This window comes from Nomascus leucogenys, chromosome 15 (assembly GCF_006542625.1).
Source record: "Nomascus leucogenys isolate Asia chromosome 15, Asia_NLE_v1, whole genome shotgun sequence".
NCBI classification, from domain to species: Eukaryota; Metazoa; Chordata; class Mammalia; order Primates; family Hylobatidae; genus Nomascus; species Nomascus leucogenys.
The window spans coordinates 93,550,298-93,568,003 of NC_044395.1; the positions used below are offsets into that span (position 1 = coordinate 93,550,298).

The following is a 17,706-nucleotide window of genomic DNA, read 5'->3' on the forward strand; positions in this document are numbered from 1 at the left end:
GGAAGCGGGTATAAAAGAAAATCAACTCTGAATGTGAGGTATTAGAAAGCCGTTTGTTTCCTAGGGAAAAGTAAGGAGGAAAGATGGGGTGGGAGACACGGGCTTTGCTGTATAACCTTGGTCATGTCACCTAAACTTCTTGGAACTCCTGAGTGTAAGAGTTGGGACCAAGGATCGCAAAGCTTCTTTCATTCCTAAAATTCTATGGTTCCACGATTATGTAAGTTGAAACGGGCCATTCTGTTGATTTCCTAATCTCCAGGAAGGAAGAAACTAGTCTTTGGGGGGTTAAACCGACTAATTTAACGGAGAATTACCAATGTGGAGGTGGGCGAAATTAACAATTACGGGGTTTTGGACAGTAGAGATGCTCTTGAAAAATTTCCAAGAGGACCTTTCCCCCGTCCTTTAACCTGGATTTACAATTCTCTTCACTCTTTGGGATAGGGGAGCGGGCAGAACCTATTTTAGATTGAGGTAGTTCATTTGAGCATTTCCCCTATCCTTATTTTTGGACCTTTAACGACCAAATGCCGAGAAACAGATCCTTAATTACGGTTCCGGGACCTCGAAAGGCCTGTAAAATCCTGCTTCCGCATCTTAATCCTTTCTTCGGGTATTGGGATCTTTTTTAAAATGTGTATTTCTGGCGGAGGGGGCATGGAGTGAGGTTCAGAACAGCAGAGCCGGGCTGACGGATGCTTCTTTCGCGGGAGGTTTGGCTTGCGGAACTCCGGGTCCGGGCCGCAAGGGCTGCTAGGCTGGCTCCGGGCGACAAGGGCGCGGCAGCGGACTGGCGGGCGGACCCCGGGGAGGGGCTTCACGGAGGCGCCGCGGCCGGAGCGGAGCGGAGCCGCCCAGGCTGGGCGCGCAGCGCTGCCGGGCGGGCGGTGGCGCTGCGGAGGCGGTGGCCGAGGCCGCCGGGCGCGGAGGAGGGGCCCGAGGCTGGGGCGGCTGGTGGCAGCTGCCTCAGTGACGACTGCCGGCATCGCGGCGACCTGAGGAGATCAAGCCGCGGGCCCCGCCGTCGCCGCCACTCCCGCCAGTCTTCCTTCTCCGCTCCCGGCCGGGGCGTCAGGAATGGGCCCCAACCGCCGTGGGCCCCGCACCCTGCGTCGCCCGTAGGCCCCAGTAGCCGGAGGCCGACCGGCCTCCCACTACCCCTCGCCCTAGCCAAGCGGTCCCCACCCCAAATCCCCGGGAAGGAAGATGAGGGAGACGGGCCCGGCGCTTAGCAGCCAGAGCAGCAGCAGCAGCAGCAGCGGTCGGGGGAGGGTGTTTCGCCGTTTCCTCTCAGCCGCCAGGACAAGATGGCAGCGGCCGCGGAGAGGGGCTGAGCCCGGGCTGGGTGGTGCCGCCTGCTGAAGCGCCTGGCTCCCGGTCCCCGGCACGGCCCTGCGCCCCACCCCGGACATGCTCAGGGCTGCGGCCGCCCGAAGAGGAGAGAGCGCGGGCCTCTAGGAAGGTAAGGGAGTCGAGCGAGGGGCGCCGCCACCCCCGGGGTGGGGGGATCGGCTCCGTCCGCGGGCTCCGCGGCCAGCGGACCCCAAGCCTGACCCGGGCCTGGCCCGACCCCTCCGGAGCAGCCCGCACTCGTTGCGCGTCCCGTGCCCCATCCGCATCCCCAGCGCTCTCGTGCTCCCAGTTTCCGCCCTAGCCCCCACGGTGTGGCCCGGTATGGGCCGCTCCCTCGAAGCCGGCGCCACGCCAGGCCCTGGGCCGCCGGACGCGGGGGCCGTAGCCTCTGGGAAGCCGCGCCTGGCAGGGGCCCGGGGGCCTCGGCCTCCCCCTCCCCCTGCCAAGGTTGCGCAACGGCTCTTCCCAGCAACCGAAGTTTTGTTTAGTCCCACGGGGAGCCTCTCTTCCCCCTCCGCAGTCCTAGGCCGTAACTACGGAGATCCCTTTCCTTTCATTAAGGGGAACAAACACAAACGCGCGGGCACGCAGCTTGAGCACCCCAGCCGATGGCCGCGTCCCGGGCTTTGTGGCCCTGTCCCCAGCGTCGTGGAACAGCGGGTTTGCAGGGTGTCAACTCTGGGGACGTGCGTGCGTGTGATTGTTGGGGAGGAGAAATGTGATCCGCGGCTCCGCGTCCCCAGCGGCGGCGGGAGGAAGGCGTGGCGGCCGCGCGGCGGGGCTGTTGCCGGCTTCTCTCGTTACGGTGGCTGTCTCCCGCTTCCCTTCACCGCACTGGGAGAACTGGCGTAAAGACTTTGGATGAAAATGTCTGTTTCTCTGTCGGGAGGGAGACGGCTGTTGTAAAATGGTATGTGGCTCTCGGGGAATCCTGTTGTTCCCCAGTCTCATCTCTGCTTGAAGAATTGCGCTGAAGAGTGTGCGTAAATTACCTTGGTCTTGTTACAGAGTAGTCGTAACACGTTCAGGCCTTGAACCGTGTTTTCACAACCTCTTACTGCCCTGTTAGGGAATTTGTTTTTCCACCTGTCAGTTGGCTGCTTCTGATTATAATAAGGGGCTTCTATTAGCAACAGCAAAAAATTTCAGTTTATCGTCCAGTTTAGAAGGAAAGCTCATGGTTGGTTCTATTGTAAACTTTGTTTTGATGTCTGTCTGGTACAGGGCCGGAAAAGTTAGCTGGCAAACCAGTCTGTGCGTGTGCTTTTGCGTACTTTCTAGTAGTTTGGAGATCTGCTGACACTTTTTCCCTTTTTGCTATTTTAGGTATTTGCTTTTAGCTGTAGCTTCTGAAGTGGGAGTACTTCTATTCAAACCCTCTCAGTTAATTTCAAAGTTTTAGTTGCTGGGCTCTTTAAAATTTTAAAAGAGGTTTCCTTTCTGATCAAATTTTTGATGAAAAGTCTGGAGCCTTAACGGTCGTTACTGCTTACCCAACTAAGACATTTTAATCCTATATTCTTATTTAATTTTTCAAAAGCTGGTGAAGTCTCACCATATGTTTGATAAGTCTAGATTCTGCTTATGTTTGCAAGTGCAGTGCTAATTTTATACAATGAGCAATGATAAGGTTTAGATAGGTCATGATTAAGCTTAGTATTTTAAGTAAAATATGACTGACCTTTTTTAAAAAAAGTTTTCATAGTTTTATTGATTATCTTATGCTTTCGTGCCACTTATCAGTAATTGCAATTTTACTAGCCAGATACAGTTATTTAGTTTTAAGTCAATGAAATATTTCTTGGTGTATTTATGGCTGCATTAATAAAGTGTAGAGGACTTTTATTTATGAACTATAATGCTTAACCTGTTTGAGGTTTATTTTCCTTTTTTGAAATTTACGTATTTAAAATTTATGTTAAGGCAGAGATGTGTTGAAATATTTGTGATGTTTGGGCATGTCTTTTTTTTTTTTTGTACTTATGGAAAAATTTGTTCCTTAATTCCCCCCCCACCAAGGGATCTCTTTTCTAAGAAAAAAGTATTTGTGGAGAACCTTAGATTAAAACTGTTGTAAAAAAGTAAGATGAGTTTGAAATCTAGAACAGAACTGGCCATTAAATGTTTCAACTTTATATTTGGGCACTGCTGACTACAGTAGCTAAACATACATATTAGGCAAGCAGATCATAACATGGTAAGTCAGCCTTAGTTAGTTTATTGTCAAAATATATTTTCCATTGAACTAGTCATTACCTTGCTTATAAACTGGTCATTGGCTTTTGGTCATGGGATTTTAGAGTCACATTAAAATGGATGGTTTATATGAGATACTTCTTGTAAACATGCTTGAAAAGAAGCTGTAGATCATACTCTTAACTTTTTGGATACCATAAAATAGGGTGTAAATTACAGAGGTAGGTTGCTGTTGCAAGTATGGCATGGGCACATAGGTTTTTATGTTTAATGCAAGATATGGAGAGCCTCTCTGCACCCCCTGCAACTTAAAAAAGCAGCAGCTATCAAATTAATTTTTTGATTGAACTTTTGTTTTTAATATTTGATGCATGAACCGGAAAGCAAATGGAAAGGAGGAAAGGGAAAATGTAAATTTCAGAATGCCACAATATTATTTTTCAGACCTGATTCACATCCATTTCATGGAATGCTTGTTTGCATGTTATTTTTTATTTGAATGTTAGTATGACTTATCCTGGTAACTTTTGGAGTTAACTTTATTTTACCAGGTAAGAGTTAACTTATTAAATGTTATTTTCATAGCAACAGTTTACCAAGTGTGATAAGGTAAATTAGAATTGCACTATTGGTGGTTAATTCAAAGGCATAAAAATGTAGTTCCCATTGCAACCTCACATTTAAGTTTGGAGATGAAAAGATGTCATGGTAATATTTAGATTCAAAGATATTCTAAGGAAATTCTCCATATTTAAAAATCCTTCCAGAAGTTGTTATTTCTGACTCTTAACTCTTAGAGGACACAGAATAACTTGATTTATCGTTGCCAAAATAAATATTCGTGTTTAGCTGTCCTGGTTTTCTAATGTCCAAAGTTGAGACTTCCAATGTGATATGTTTAACTTGGAAGTTACTTCTAAAGACAAACTACTAAAACTTTGTTAAAATGGAGGACTCTATCAGTGTGTTTATTTTTTAAAAGATATTCCGCCCCCCCACACCTTTCACTGGGATGTAGTATTTCTCTTTTTTAACTTGCTGAAAGCTTTGTCATGGAGAATCTTTTGTGATACCGGTGTAAGTCTAAAGGGATTATATATATATATAATATATATATAAATATATAATAGATAAATATATATTATATAAATATATATTTATATATATATAAAATATATATTAATATAAAAATATATATTATATTAATATATAACATATATTTATAAATATAAAAATATATAAATATTTATATATAAATATAATATATATTTATGTATATAATATATTTATATTTATAAATTTATAAATTATATACATAAATATATAATATATATTTATAAAATATATATATATTTTTTCTTTTTAAACTTTAAGTTTAGGGGTGCATGTGCAGGTTTGTTATATACGTAAACTTGTGTCATGTGTGTTTGATGTACAGATTATTTTGTCACTCAGGGACTAAGCCTAGTACCCAATAGTTATTTTTTCTGCTCTTCTCCCTCCTCTCATCCTTCACAGTCTGGTAGGTCCTAGTGTCTGTTGTTCCCCTCTTTGTGTCCATGTGTTCTCATCATTTAGCCTCCACTTATAAGTGAGAACGTGTGGTATTTGGTTTTCTGTTCGTGCATTATTTATTAAGGATAATGGCCTCCAGCCCCATCCATGTTCCTGTAAAGGACATGACATCATTCTTTTTTTATGGCTGCATAGTATTCCATGGTACATATGTAGCATGTTTTTAAAAAATCGAGTCTTCCATTGATGAACATTTAGGTTGATTCCATGTCTTTGCTCTTGTGAATAGTGCTACAATGAACATATACATGCATGTGTCTTTATGATAAAACAGTATATATTTATTTGGATATATACCCAGTAATGGGATTGCTGGGTCCAGTGGTAGTTCTGTTTTTAGCTCTTTGAGGAGTCACCACACTGCTTTCCACAGTGGCTGAACTAGTTTACATTCCCACCAACAGTGTATCAGCCTTCCCTTTTCTCTGCAACCTCATCAGCATCTGTTATTTTTTGACTTTTAATAATAGCCATTCTGACTGGTGTGAGATGGTATCTCATGGTTTTGATTTGCGTTTCTGTAATGATCAGTGATAAGCTTTTTTTCATATGCTTGTTGGCCACACGTATGTCTTTTGAAGAGTGTCTGTTCATGTGTAAAGGAAATATTTTAAATGTCCTAACTGGTTCTGGATCCAGCTGCTTAAAAATATATATCTTGCCTAATACTTAAGCAACTTATATTAAGAATATATATTTGGAGGCCGGGCGCGGTGGCTCACGCCTGTAATCCCAGCACTTTGGGAGGCCGAGGTGGGCGAATCACAAGGTCAGGAGATCGAGACCATCCTGGCTAACACAGTGAAACCCCGTCTCTACTAAAAATACAAAAAATTAGCCAGGCGTGGTGGTGGGCGCCTGTAGTCCCAGCTACTCGGGAGGCTGAGGCAGGAGAATGGCGTGAACGCGGGAGGCAGAGCTTGCAGTGAGCTGAGATTGTGCCACTGCACTCCAGCCTGGACGACAGAGCGAGACTCCGTCTCAAAAAAAAAAAAAAAAGAATATATATTTGGAGAAGTACTGAGTCAGTGGAGACTTTTAGGATAGTCAGTACTTATGTGGCCTAGTTAAGGAAGAATATGTCACTTCTTTTGGTTGGCTTGGTATGTAGTTAAGAGTGGTTTGGAGGAAGAACAACTTAATATTAGTGTGCTGCTTCTGTAGCTTTGCCATAGCTGTTCTTTGGGACCTTGTCTTAGTCACTTGTAGGACAAAGATGGAATAGATACTTGGAGGATGTATGGTACACATTTATAAGTTTGTCAAATGAAACCTTGAGCTTTTTGGCAGACCAGGCTGTTCTCCTCAGTTGATACTTGGAACATATGTTACTAAACAAAGGCAACATATTGTCTGGATTCTGAGACACCACTGTTAATGCCAGGGACCTAGAGCCTCTGTTCTTACTGTGTGGAAATTAAAACAACTGGATGAGTATTGTCAGTATGTATTGTATTTTTAGGACAGCATTTGTGGTTTGGAGACAGTTAAGTTATTAAGCAGACTTATTTTGTCTTTTATATTTGGCAGTTAATGCCAAGTTAGTACTTGAGAAGGCTTTTTTCAACAGAAAGTGCTTGAAATGGAGCAAACTGAGGACCATATTTTTGACCTTAAATGTATTTTGTTACCTTAAACTAATTTCTCTAATTTTTATATTTGATCTTTTCTCTTTTTATATTTATTTTTTTCTATTTTTGTATTTATTTTTTCTTTTACATACAGGGTTTTGCTCCATGGCCCAGGCTGGAATATAGTGGTATGATCATAGCTCACTGCAGCCTCAGCCTCCTGAGTTCAGGAGATCCTTCTGCCTCAGTCTCGAAATAGCTGAGACTACAGGAGGTATCGCCACCATGTCTGCTAATTTTTTCATTTCTTTTTCTTTCTTTCTAACATGGTCTTGCTGACACTTGAATTTTTTCATTTTTTGTAGAGACGGGGTTGTGCTTTGTTGCTCTGGCTGGTCTTGAACTCCTGGGCCCAAGCGATCCTCCTGCCTTGGCCTCCCAAACTGCTGGGATCACAGGCATGAGCCACTGTGCCTGGCCCAATTTCTCTAATTTTCTAAAATAATGAGACCTTTTCCATTCTGTAGGAGACTGAGTGGGAGAGCAGATGGTGAGGCGGTGAGGCAGGGGAGACTGGGCAGTAGAAGTGGGAGGAGCTTGGTTTAATTGGATTTGGGAGACTGAAATCTGCTTTAATTAATTAATTTATTTTTGAGACAGGGCCTTGCTCTGTCACCCAGGCTGGAGTGCAGTGGTGCGATCTTAGCTCACTGCAACCTCCGCCTCCGGGGTTCAAGTGATTCTCATGTCTCAGCCTCCTGAGTAGCTGGGATTACAGGTGCCTGCCACCACACCTGGCTAATTTTTGTATTTTTAGTAGAGATGGGATTTTGCCATGTTGTCCAGGGTGGTCTCAAACTCCTGGCCTCAAGTGATCTGCCCACCTTGGCCTCCCAAAGTGCTGGGATTACAGTAAGCCACCGCGCCTGGCTGCTATGATTTTAAATGTCCAAGTTGCTGGAGACCAGAGTTCACTTAGTGAAAAATTGTAATAGCTTGAGGGAAAGATTAAGTCAGTGACCTGCTAAGTGATCAGTCTTGTGAAATAATAGCATCTCTGTTTATCATCCTTGACCTCAGTTTTTAAAATCCCTCCCCCAACCCCTTCCTCTTTCTGTCTTTTGTTTCTTCAATCTGAGAGACTTTTCCTTAAGATGGAGTTTGGGGAAGATAAGCTTTTTCTACAATTAAAAAAAAAAAAAGAAAGTCTTATGTTCCAGGACTAATCTGAAGCTCCCAAGTGTGAAGACTATAGAACATAATATTGCTGTTAAAATGAGTTTGAGTTATAGGATATATCCTTTTAGTTTCTGGAGATCTTAAAAAATAAAACTAAGATACATCATGTATGAATTAAAACTCAGACTTCTGATATCTATGTCTGTCACACAGTCCTTTTCACCTTCTTCTGAGATAAATATCTTTTAAAGACTGGATTTCTAGGTACACTTTCACCTTGCATTTTCTTTGCTGCTAACCTTGTCTTTTTTTTTTTTTAAACAAAAAGGTCACACTTAAAGAAAAGTGGATATTTAGAGAAGCATAATAAAGGAAAATGTAGTATTTGCTCGTTTGAGCTGTACTTTTAAGTTGTAAAAGACTTATTCTTTCGTATAATTCTTGATCATGTTGAAAGTAAAGGATTGCCAAGGCTGGTCAGATAGAATTTCTTTTTATTTTGAGTAATTGTTTGTGCTGGAACACCTTTTCCCATCCAAGTACTGATGAAGCCTGACCCTGCTTAGCCTCCAAGATCAGGCACGTTCCAAGATCAGAAACTTTTCCATTTCTAATCTAGTTGGAAAAAAAAGTTTAGATTTGGTAGGCACTGAAATCAATAGAGTATGAGGTGAGCTCCTCACCCTAAAAATTTTGTAGCTTTTATAAATTATATTTGATTTAATATGGATTACCAAGAAAATTGTCTTAAGGATGCTAGAAAATAAAAACTTGGCTGTATTTGGTTAGACAGTTACTTTACTGTAGAAATTTTAGAAAGTATTTGATTTGCTAAAAAAAAAAGTTGTTTATTTCAAATTCTTTACTTCCCCCTACTTGGTTGTATATTATTTATAAACATACAAAATATTTTAGAGTTTTTAAAAACAAAATAGTGAACTTGAAAACATTTGCAGGAAATAACTTTGCTTATTAAATATTTCCTACCCTATAAATTGGCATATAAAGGCCTAAAAATGCCAACTTTTAAAGTCTGTTTCAACTTTTTAAAAGCATATTTCAATTACGTGTTACCTCTTTAATAATACAGATAGTCTGGTGGGTTTGGTAAACTATACGACTTTAGATATATAATGCTACAGTTTTAAATAGTTAATGAGATGGAGTGATAACATTGAAAACTGAACCTGACTTTCTAGACATTTCTTCCAAAGTATGACTTAAATTAGTGCTTCTGAAGGCTCTATGTATGTAATTTATTACAATTTCGATTGAGTTTAAATAGGGTATAGTGACATAAAATCACTGTGAAAATTACAGGTTATGCTGCTATATAACCTATAGCTATGATGCTGTGCTATATTCTCAAAGCCAAATAAGAATGTTTTGGGCCAACTTCTAATAAGACATTTTCAATGGAGACAGTAAAATGTCTCTGCAGTGTATTGGTTGTAGTTTTGTATTTTAAAGTTAGGTAAGAATAATATTGGGTTCAAAAATAGTGGATTTGTAATCACTGTTTAGTGTGCTTTAAATATTTTTTGTAGCTGATGACAGACTGTGGCCACAAAAAAGATAGAAATTTTATTATGACAGATAATGATAAAATATTTGTATGAAAACTATTTATCTTATTGGCCAGGCATGGTGGCTCATGCCTGTAATCCCAGCACTTTGGGAGGCTGTGGTGGGTGGATCGTTGAGCACAGGAGTTCAAGACCAGACTGGGCAACGTGGTGAAACCCCGTCTCTACAAAAAATACAAAAACTGGCTGGGCATGGTGGTGTGCACCTGTAGCCACAGCTACTGGGGAGGCTGAGGTGGGAGATAACTTGAGCCCAGGAGGTCGAGGCTGCGGTGAGCTGAGATCGTACCACACTGCAATCCAGCTTGAGTGATGGAGCGAGACCTTGTCTCAAAAAAAAAAAAAAAAGCAAAATGGGCTGGGCATGGTGGCTGACGTCTGTAATCCCAGCACTTTGGGAGGCCGAGGCGGACGGGTCACAAGGTCAGGAGATCGAGACCATCCTGGCTAACACGGTGAAACCCCATCTCTACTAAAAACAAAAAAAAATAGCTGGGCGTGGTGGCGGGCGCCTGTAGTCCCAGCTACTCATGAGGCTGAGGCAGGAGAATGGCGTGAACCTGGGAGGTGGAGTTTGCAGTGAGCCGAGATCGAGCTACTGTACTCCAGCCTGGGCGACAGAGTGAGACTCCATCTCAAAAAAAAAAAAAAAAAAACCAACAACAAAACAAACCTATTTTATCTAGTACATATTTGAATGTCCACTAAGTGCAAGGTACTGTGCAGTGAATGAGGAGACTAACACGTGGTCCCAGCTTTGAACAAGTATATGACAAGTGAAATTAGCTGAATACTGTAAATTTTCTTTTATATTTGTATATGTGCACCTAAGTTAGAAAAACACTGCTTAAGAAAAATGATTAACAATAGCACATTCAAACTTCTTAGGCTGTTTACTTTATTAAATATGAAATATTTAAATAAATGATATTAAAATAGTAGCATTCATGTTAAAGTTGTGTGTTATTCACTGCTGTTCTTGCAGTGGGTAAAGCCAAAATAAGTCATTGAAAAATATGAACACTCCTGTAATCCCAGCACTCTGGGAGGCTGAAGTGGATGGATCCCTTGAGACCAGGAGTCTGAGACCAGCTTGTGCAACATGCAGAAACCTTTTCCTACCGAAAAACAAAGAAAATACAAAAATTATTCAGGCATGGTGGTGCATGCTTGTGGTCCTAGCTATTGGAGAGGCTGAGGTGGGAGGATTGCCTGAGCCCAGGGAGGTCGATGCTGCAGTAAGTAAACCATGATTGTGCCACTGCACTGTAGCCTGGGAGACAGAGTGAGACCTTATCTCAAAAACAAACAACCAAAAAACCCTAATTTTTAACTTTATTCTTTTTTTTTAAACTTTGTCAAGTCCTGATGGAAAAAAAATTACCAGTTTTATCTTGTGACAAGTGTTTTCATTAAGGCTAATCAGTTTTATAGTTGAAGTATCTTATAGAGATAAACTGTATGTTAATTTAAATAAAGAGAAGGTCATATTTCTCAGACGTGGCTAGTAATACAGTTCTCTTGTTTTCTCATGTTTTTTTCTTCTGGACCTGTACAGTTTTCACATTGCCTGAGGGAATTCTATTAGGCTTGCTTTTCTAGCTATATTTCCTTTCTCCTAAATTTAGAATGTAGAGCCCTTTAAACCTCATTCCTATGCCAACCCTTGGAAAGTAAACAAAAGGTGAAAACATTTCAAGTTTTTCTTTTTTTTTTTTTGAGACGGGGTCTTGCTCTGTCCCCCAGGCTAGAGTGCAATGGCGCACTCTGGGCTCACTGCAACCTCTGCCTCCTGGGTTCAAGCGATTCTCCTGCCTCAGCCTCCTGAGTAGCTGAGATTACAGGCAACTGCCACCACGCCCGGCTAATTTTTGGATTTCTAGTAGAGATGGGGTTTCACCATGTTGGTCAGGCTGGTCTCGAACTCCTGACCTCAGATGATCCGCCCGCCTTCGCCTCCCAAAGTGCTGGGATTACAGGCGTGAGCCACTGTGCCCAGTGCACATTGCAAGGTATTTTTAAGAATGTTGAACCTGCTAGCTGTAACTTACTTGAAACCACTACACAAAAGGAATATTATTATTATTATTATTAATTTTTTTTTGAGACGGAGTCTTGCTCTGTCCCCCAGGCTGGAGTGCAGTGGCTTGATCTCGGCTCACTGCAAGCTCTGCCTCCCGGGTTCACGCCATTCTCCCGCCTCAGCCTCCTGAGTAGCTGGGACTACAGGCGCCCGTCACCACGCCCAGCTAATTTCTTTTTGTATTTTTAGTAGAGACGGGGTTTCACTGTGTTAGCCAGGCTGGTCTCCATCTCCTGACCTCGTGATCCGCCTGCCTTGGCCTCCCAAAGTGCTGGGATTACAGGCGTGAGCCACCGTGCCCGGCCGGAATATTATTTTTGTATTTCATTTATGTAAGTTAAAAGTGTATTTAACTTGGAGTCCTTAAAAGCAGAGATGTGAAAATGGCAAGTATTTTATTGTTCGGCTCCTAGTATAATTGTATGTAATAAGGTATTCTTGGGCAAGCGTGGTGGCTCACACCTGTAATCCGAGTACTTTGGGAGACTGAGGCTGGCAGATCATCTGAGGTCAGGAGTTCAAGACCAGCCAGACCAACATGGTGAAACCCCATCTCTACTAAAAATACAAAAATTAGCCGGGTGCGGTGGCGGGCGCCTGTAATCTCAGCTACTCAGGAGCCCGAGGCAGGAGAATCGCTTGAACCCAGGAGGCGGATGTTACAGTGAGCCAAGATGGTGCCACTGCACTCCAGCTTGGGCGACGAGTGAAACTCCATCTCAAAAACAAATAAGCAAGCAAACAAAAAACGGTATTCTTAATTAAATTTGACAATTTGGCAACATTTTGATATTTTGTACATGTGTATTTAAAATTGAATTCTGGGCTGGGTGTGGTGGCTTAAGCCTGTAATCCTAGCACTTTAGGAGGCTGAAGTGGGAGGATTGCTTGAAGCCAGGAGTTCAAGACCAGCCTGGGTATATAGTGAGACTCCATCTCTATAAAAAATACAATTACCTGAGTGAGGTGGTGCATACCTGTAGTCCTAGCCACTCAGGAGGCTGAGATGGAAAGATCATTTGAACCTAGGAGTTAGAGGCTGCAGTGAGCTAGAATTGTACCACTGCACTGCACCTTGGACAACAGAGTAAGACTCCATCACCAAAAAAAAAAAAAAAAAAAAAAAAAAAAATTAAAAAAAGAATCTTGTATGAAAAGTGTTTGGTATGATAACATGATTAATTGCCAGTAGCCTTGAACAGAAAATTTTTGGGAGTGTTTGCCTTATGAGTTGCCTTCTCTAAGCCTAGTGTGGCATTTCTGAAACTATTTCTAGTGGCCACTCTGTAATTTCTCCTTAAAGTATCTCAAAATCCGAAATCTCCTTAAAGCATCTCACATCTGAAGGTCTATCTAGCTTGAAATGGTTTTGCATTAATTCTATTGGAAGAAAATGAAATACCTAAACTTCCTAACCTATTAGAAGTTAATATATAACATTTTTGGGAATGTTATACTTTCATTTAAAAATATGAACTCATATCTGAACTGTTCATTAAGTTTAGGGACCATGCTCTATCCGTTTTTACGTTCCCTAAAGTGTATAACAGATGTTGGAAAACAAGTATACTATTATCATAAAAGGAGTCAAATACAGACATATGATACTCAACTTACATACCTTAATCAATGTGTAGCATCTTTATTGCATAGCTTGGCAGGTACCTGACCAAGCAGTTGTGAATGTGTCATCAACAAACTTAGCTTCTCAAAACCCTCCTTTACTCCCGCATCTTTTTTTACTTCTAACAGATGAGTCGCTTTCCTGTATAAAGGTCAGTAGGTATGACCTTCTCCCAGATTTCCAACCCTTTACCTCCGGACTTAATTCCAACAGTACACACTTTGGGATTTCACTCTTCTCAAGGAAAGAAACATCTCTTCATTCCCCCAAGATTACTCCCTATTTTCTCTGTGGGCTTCATCTAGAATTGTGTTTCTCAATGTCTGGAGCTTGTCCAAAAACTTAAAGTTCTGTTTTTTTTCCTTTTTTTTTTTTTTTGACAGGTAAACTTATATATATTTATTGTACAACATTGACTGTTTTTCCTTCAGCTTTTTAACATGCCTAAGTATCTGAGATCTTAAGCAACTATCTTTTAATTGTGCCTCTCCAAGTCTAGTGTCCTCTGTTTCTTTTTCTGTTTCTTCTAAACTTCTTAAATGTGTTCTCTGGCCTCTACTTGGATTTCTGTTCACTTCATAGCCTTTGGCAGTATAGTTCTGTCTATGCCACTTTAATGAGATTGCTCCTACTAGGCTCCCCCGTATTTTTTTTTTATTTATAGCTTATGTATTCCTTCAGATAATTGTTTACAGTGTCCCCTACTCAGTTCTTAGCTTTCAACTCATATTTTGAACCTCCTATTCATGTCCATATTTTTCCCCTACAAGTACCTCAGAATTATCTTATTTCTAAATCCTTTGCCTAGATTCCCTATCTAGCATCCTCATTTCTAGTGCCGTGTGTGTGTGTGTGTGTGTGTGTGTGTATGTGTATGGTTTTTTATTTTTATTTTTTGAGACGGAGTTTCGCTTTTGTTGCCCAAGCTGGAGTACAATGGCGTGATCTTGGCTCACTGCAACCTCTGAATCTCAGGTGAAAGCGATTCCTCTGCCTCAGCTTCCCGAGTAGCTGGGATTACAGGCACGTGCCATGACGCCTGGCCAATTTTTTGTATTTTCAATAGAAATGGGGTTTCACCATGTTAGCCAGGCCGGTCTCGAACTCCTGACCTCAGGTGATCCACCTGCCTCTCATCCTCCTGAAGTGCTGGGATTACAGGCGTGAGCCACCACACCTGGCCTGCCTTTTGTTTATGTTTGAAACCTTATTTATTTATGTAATTATTGTTTTTTTGAGACGGAGTCTCTCTCCGTCACCCAGGCTGTAGTGCAATGGTGTGATCTTGGCTCACTGCAACTTCCGCCTCCTGGGTTCAAGCAATTCTCTTGCCTCAGCCTCCCAGGTAGCTGGGATTACAGGCGCCTGCCACCATGCCTGGCTAAGAAAATTGAGAATGTATGAAAACTTACAGTAAAAATAAGATATTAAAAAGAAAGAATGTATAACAACTGTATGAAACTGCTTATTACAACTTCATATGAACAGTGAAAAAAATTGGAAAAAAAGCAGTCCAGCAAATTATGGTATGCACATAGGATAGAACATTATGCTGCTATTTAAAATAATAATAGTTGATAAGAGTCTGGGTGTGGTGGCTCATGCCTATAATCCCAGCACTTTAGGAGGCCGAGGTAGGTGGATCACTTTTGCACAGGAGTGCAAGACCAGCCTGGGCAACATGGTGAAACCCTGTCTCTAATTAAAAAAAGAATAAAAAACATGATAAGAAAAAGAATAAGAGAAAACATTGTTATATCAAGTTATCATGTGTTTTAATTTTAAGCATATGATAAAACATTTAAATGACTTGAAGGAGTTAGGTTCTTTTCCCTGAATATTTTGTAATTTTATAGTAATTGAATAATTTCAAAATGATTGCTGTACTGAAATTTAACCTCTTGTTAATGTGAATGATATATATTTTCATAATTTTATGGCAAAATACTTTAAGTTTTATATTAGTCTAGTATACCAGTTCCTAGCAGTATGATTCCAGGTAAATGATACTGCCTTAGTGGTAATTTTTACTCACTCAATTTGCAAGGTTCTATGAATAAATAGCATTCTAAGTGTTAATATGATAAATAATGTTATAAATGTTTTGGCATATTTCATCATGTATGGTGAATATGCAACCATTATTTTCATATCTGAGATTCTATCTAGTTTCTTGTGCAAATGCCTAAAAAATGGTGGCTGGTTGTGGTGACTCACGACTGTAATCTCAGCACTTTGAGAGGCCAAGGTGGGCAGATTGCTTGAGCCCAAGAGTTCGAGACCAGCCATGGTGAGGACCCCATCTTAACAAAAATACAAAAAATTAACCGGGTGTGTTGGCATGCGCCTGTAATCACAGCTGCCAGGGAGGTTGAAGTGAAAGAATCACTTGAGCCCTGGTGGTCTAGGATGCAGTGAGGCATGATTGTGCCACTGCATTCCAGCCTGGGTGACAGAGGAAGACCCTGTCTCAAAATAAATAAATAAATAAAGTCAATTTTAGTTACTATTCGAGAATAGATTTCTAATCAGTAAACTGTAACTACTTTGCAGCCATTTTCAGTCTAATGAGGAAGCACATTTTTATTTATGGGATCAATGGCTACTTAATTTTAAACTTAAAATGTGTTAGCTGTTACATATGCAACTTAAATTTAAACTTTCTTAATATCTTTTTTATACATTGATGGTGTATTTAAAAAAATCTCTTCAGCCAGATAAATATGAAGAAAAAAGCTATTTTTATCATTATCATTATAGTTCTGGTATGTATGGTTTTTAGTGTCATGCATTGATAGTGTGACTTTGTACACTAACATAAAACAAAGAAAAATCTGTTTTTCTATGACACTTTCAGTAGAAGAAAGAAAGAAATATGTAGCCTTGCTAAGTCTATCTCAATTTGTGGTTTTAATGCACAGCTTATAAGCAACTCAAAAAATGTGTCACTTAAAGTTAATGATTAGATGTAGTCAGGGCCAGATAGAAGCAGTTCTAATAGATTTTTAAGAATTCAGTGTCGTGGCTGGGTGCAGTGGCTCACGCCTGTAATCCCAGCACTTTGGGAGGCCGAGGCAGATGGATCACTTGAGATCAGGAGTTCGAGACCAGCCTGGTCAACATGGTGAAACCCCATCTCTACTAAAAATTCAAAAGATTAGCTGGGCGTGGTGGCAGGTGCCTGTAATCCCAGCTACTCAGGAGGCTGAGGCAGGAGAATCGCTTGAACAGGGGTGGTGGAGGTTGCAGTGAGCCAAGATCACGCCACTACACTCTAGCCTGGGCGACAGAGTGAGACTCTGTCTCCCAAAAAAAAAAAATAATAATTCAATGTCATTTCTTTGTGGGTACTGTCTTGAGAAGCTGCTTGTTTTCTTAACTCTTTAGATTTTTGTAAATTACATTGCTGTTCTTTAGTTTTTCTGACTTTCCTAAGGAGACCTGTTGCAAGTTTCTGCTGTATCCCCTTCCTCAGATTTGTCGTAAGAATGAGAGAGATCTTTCTCCTTTCCTTTTTCCTTTTGTTTTCCCTTTCCATTTTCCTTTTTTCCTTTCTCTTCCCTTCCCTTTTTCTTTTTTCTTTCTTTTTGATGGAGTCTCATTCTGCTGCCGAAGCTGAAGTGCAGTGGTGTGATCTCGGCCTTTCCTCCTTCTCTCCCTCCCTCCCTCCTCCCTCCTACCCTTCCTCCTTTCTCCCTCCGTCCCTCCCTTCCTCCTTCCTCCCTCCCTCCCTCCTTCCTTCCTTCCTTCCTCCTTCGTTCCCTCCCTCCCTCCCTCTTTCTTCCTCCCCTCCCCTCCCGTCCCCTCCTGTCCGCTGTCTAGATGAGGTCTTGCTTTGTCACCCAGGCTGGAGTGCAGTGACAGGCACTATCATAGCTCAAGCAACCTCAAACTCCTGGGCTCAAGGCATCCTCCCAAGTAGCTGGGACTATAGGTGTGTGTCACCGTGCCTGGCTAATTTTTTTTTAAATAGAGATGGGGTCTTGCCATCTTGCCCAGGATGATCTTAAACTCTTGGGCTCAAATGATCCTCCCACCTAGGCCTCCCTATTGTTTCTGACTTGATACCAGAGAGTTTCCTGAAGCCATTGTAAAGGGCCATCCTCAGTTGACAAGATATAAGTGACAGTTAAACTTTGAAAATTAAAAAGAGTATTTCCACATTAGAAAGGTTTTGGGCTGGGTGCTGTGGCTTACGCCCGTAATCCCAGCACTTTGGGAGGCCGAGGCGGGCGGATCACGAGGTCAGGAGATCGAGACCATCCCGGCTAACACGGTGAAACCCCGTCTGTACTAAAAATACAAAAAGAAATTAGCCAGGCGTGGTGGTGGGCACCTGTAGTCCCAGCTACTTGGGAGGCTGAGGCAGGAGAATGGCGTGAACCCGGGAGGCGGAGCTTGCAGTGAGCCGAGATCATGCCACTGCACTCCAGCCTGGGTGACTGAGTGAGACTCCGTCTCCAAAAAAAAAAAAAAAAGATTTTGGACGATACTTCGCAAAATTCCTTAAAAAGGGCATTTATATAAAGTGGAATG

At 41.7% G+C, this 17,706-nt stretch overlaps 1 protein-coding gene across 2 annotated transcripts in view; it reads left to right on the plus strand.

Annotated features, from left to right (window-relative positions):
• The first annotated feature begins 825 nt into the window (after positions 1 to 825).
• The window catches only part of HIPK3 (homeodomain interacting protein kinase 3), a 100,438-nt gene continuing 83,557 nt past the window's right edge, over positions 826 to 17,706 (plus strand). For both annotated transcript variants that reach the window (XM_003254384.4, XM_003254382.4), the window contains exon 1: positions 826 to 1,465. The gene's annotated coding sequence lies outside the window, so the exon portion shown is untranslated. The remainder of the gene's footprint in view (positions 1,466 to 17,706) is intronic.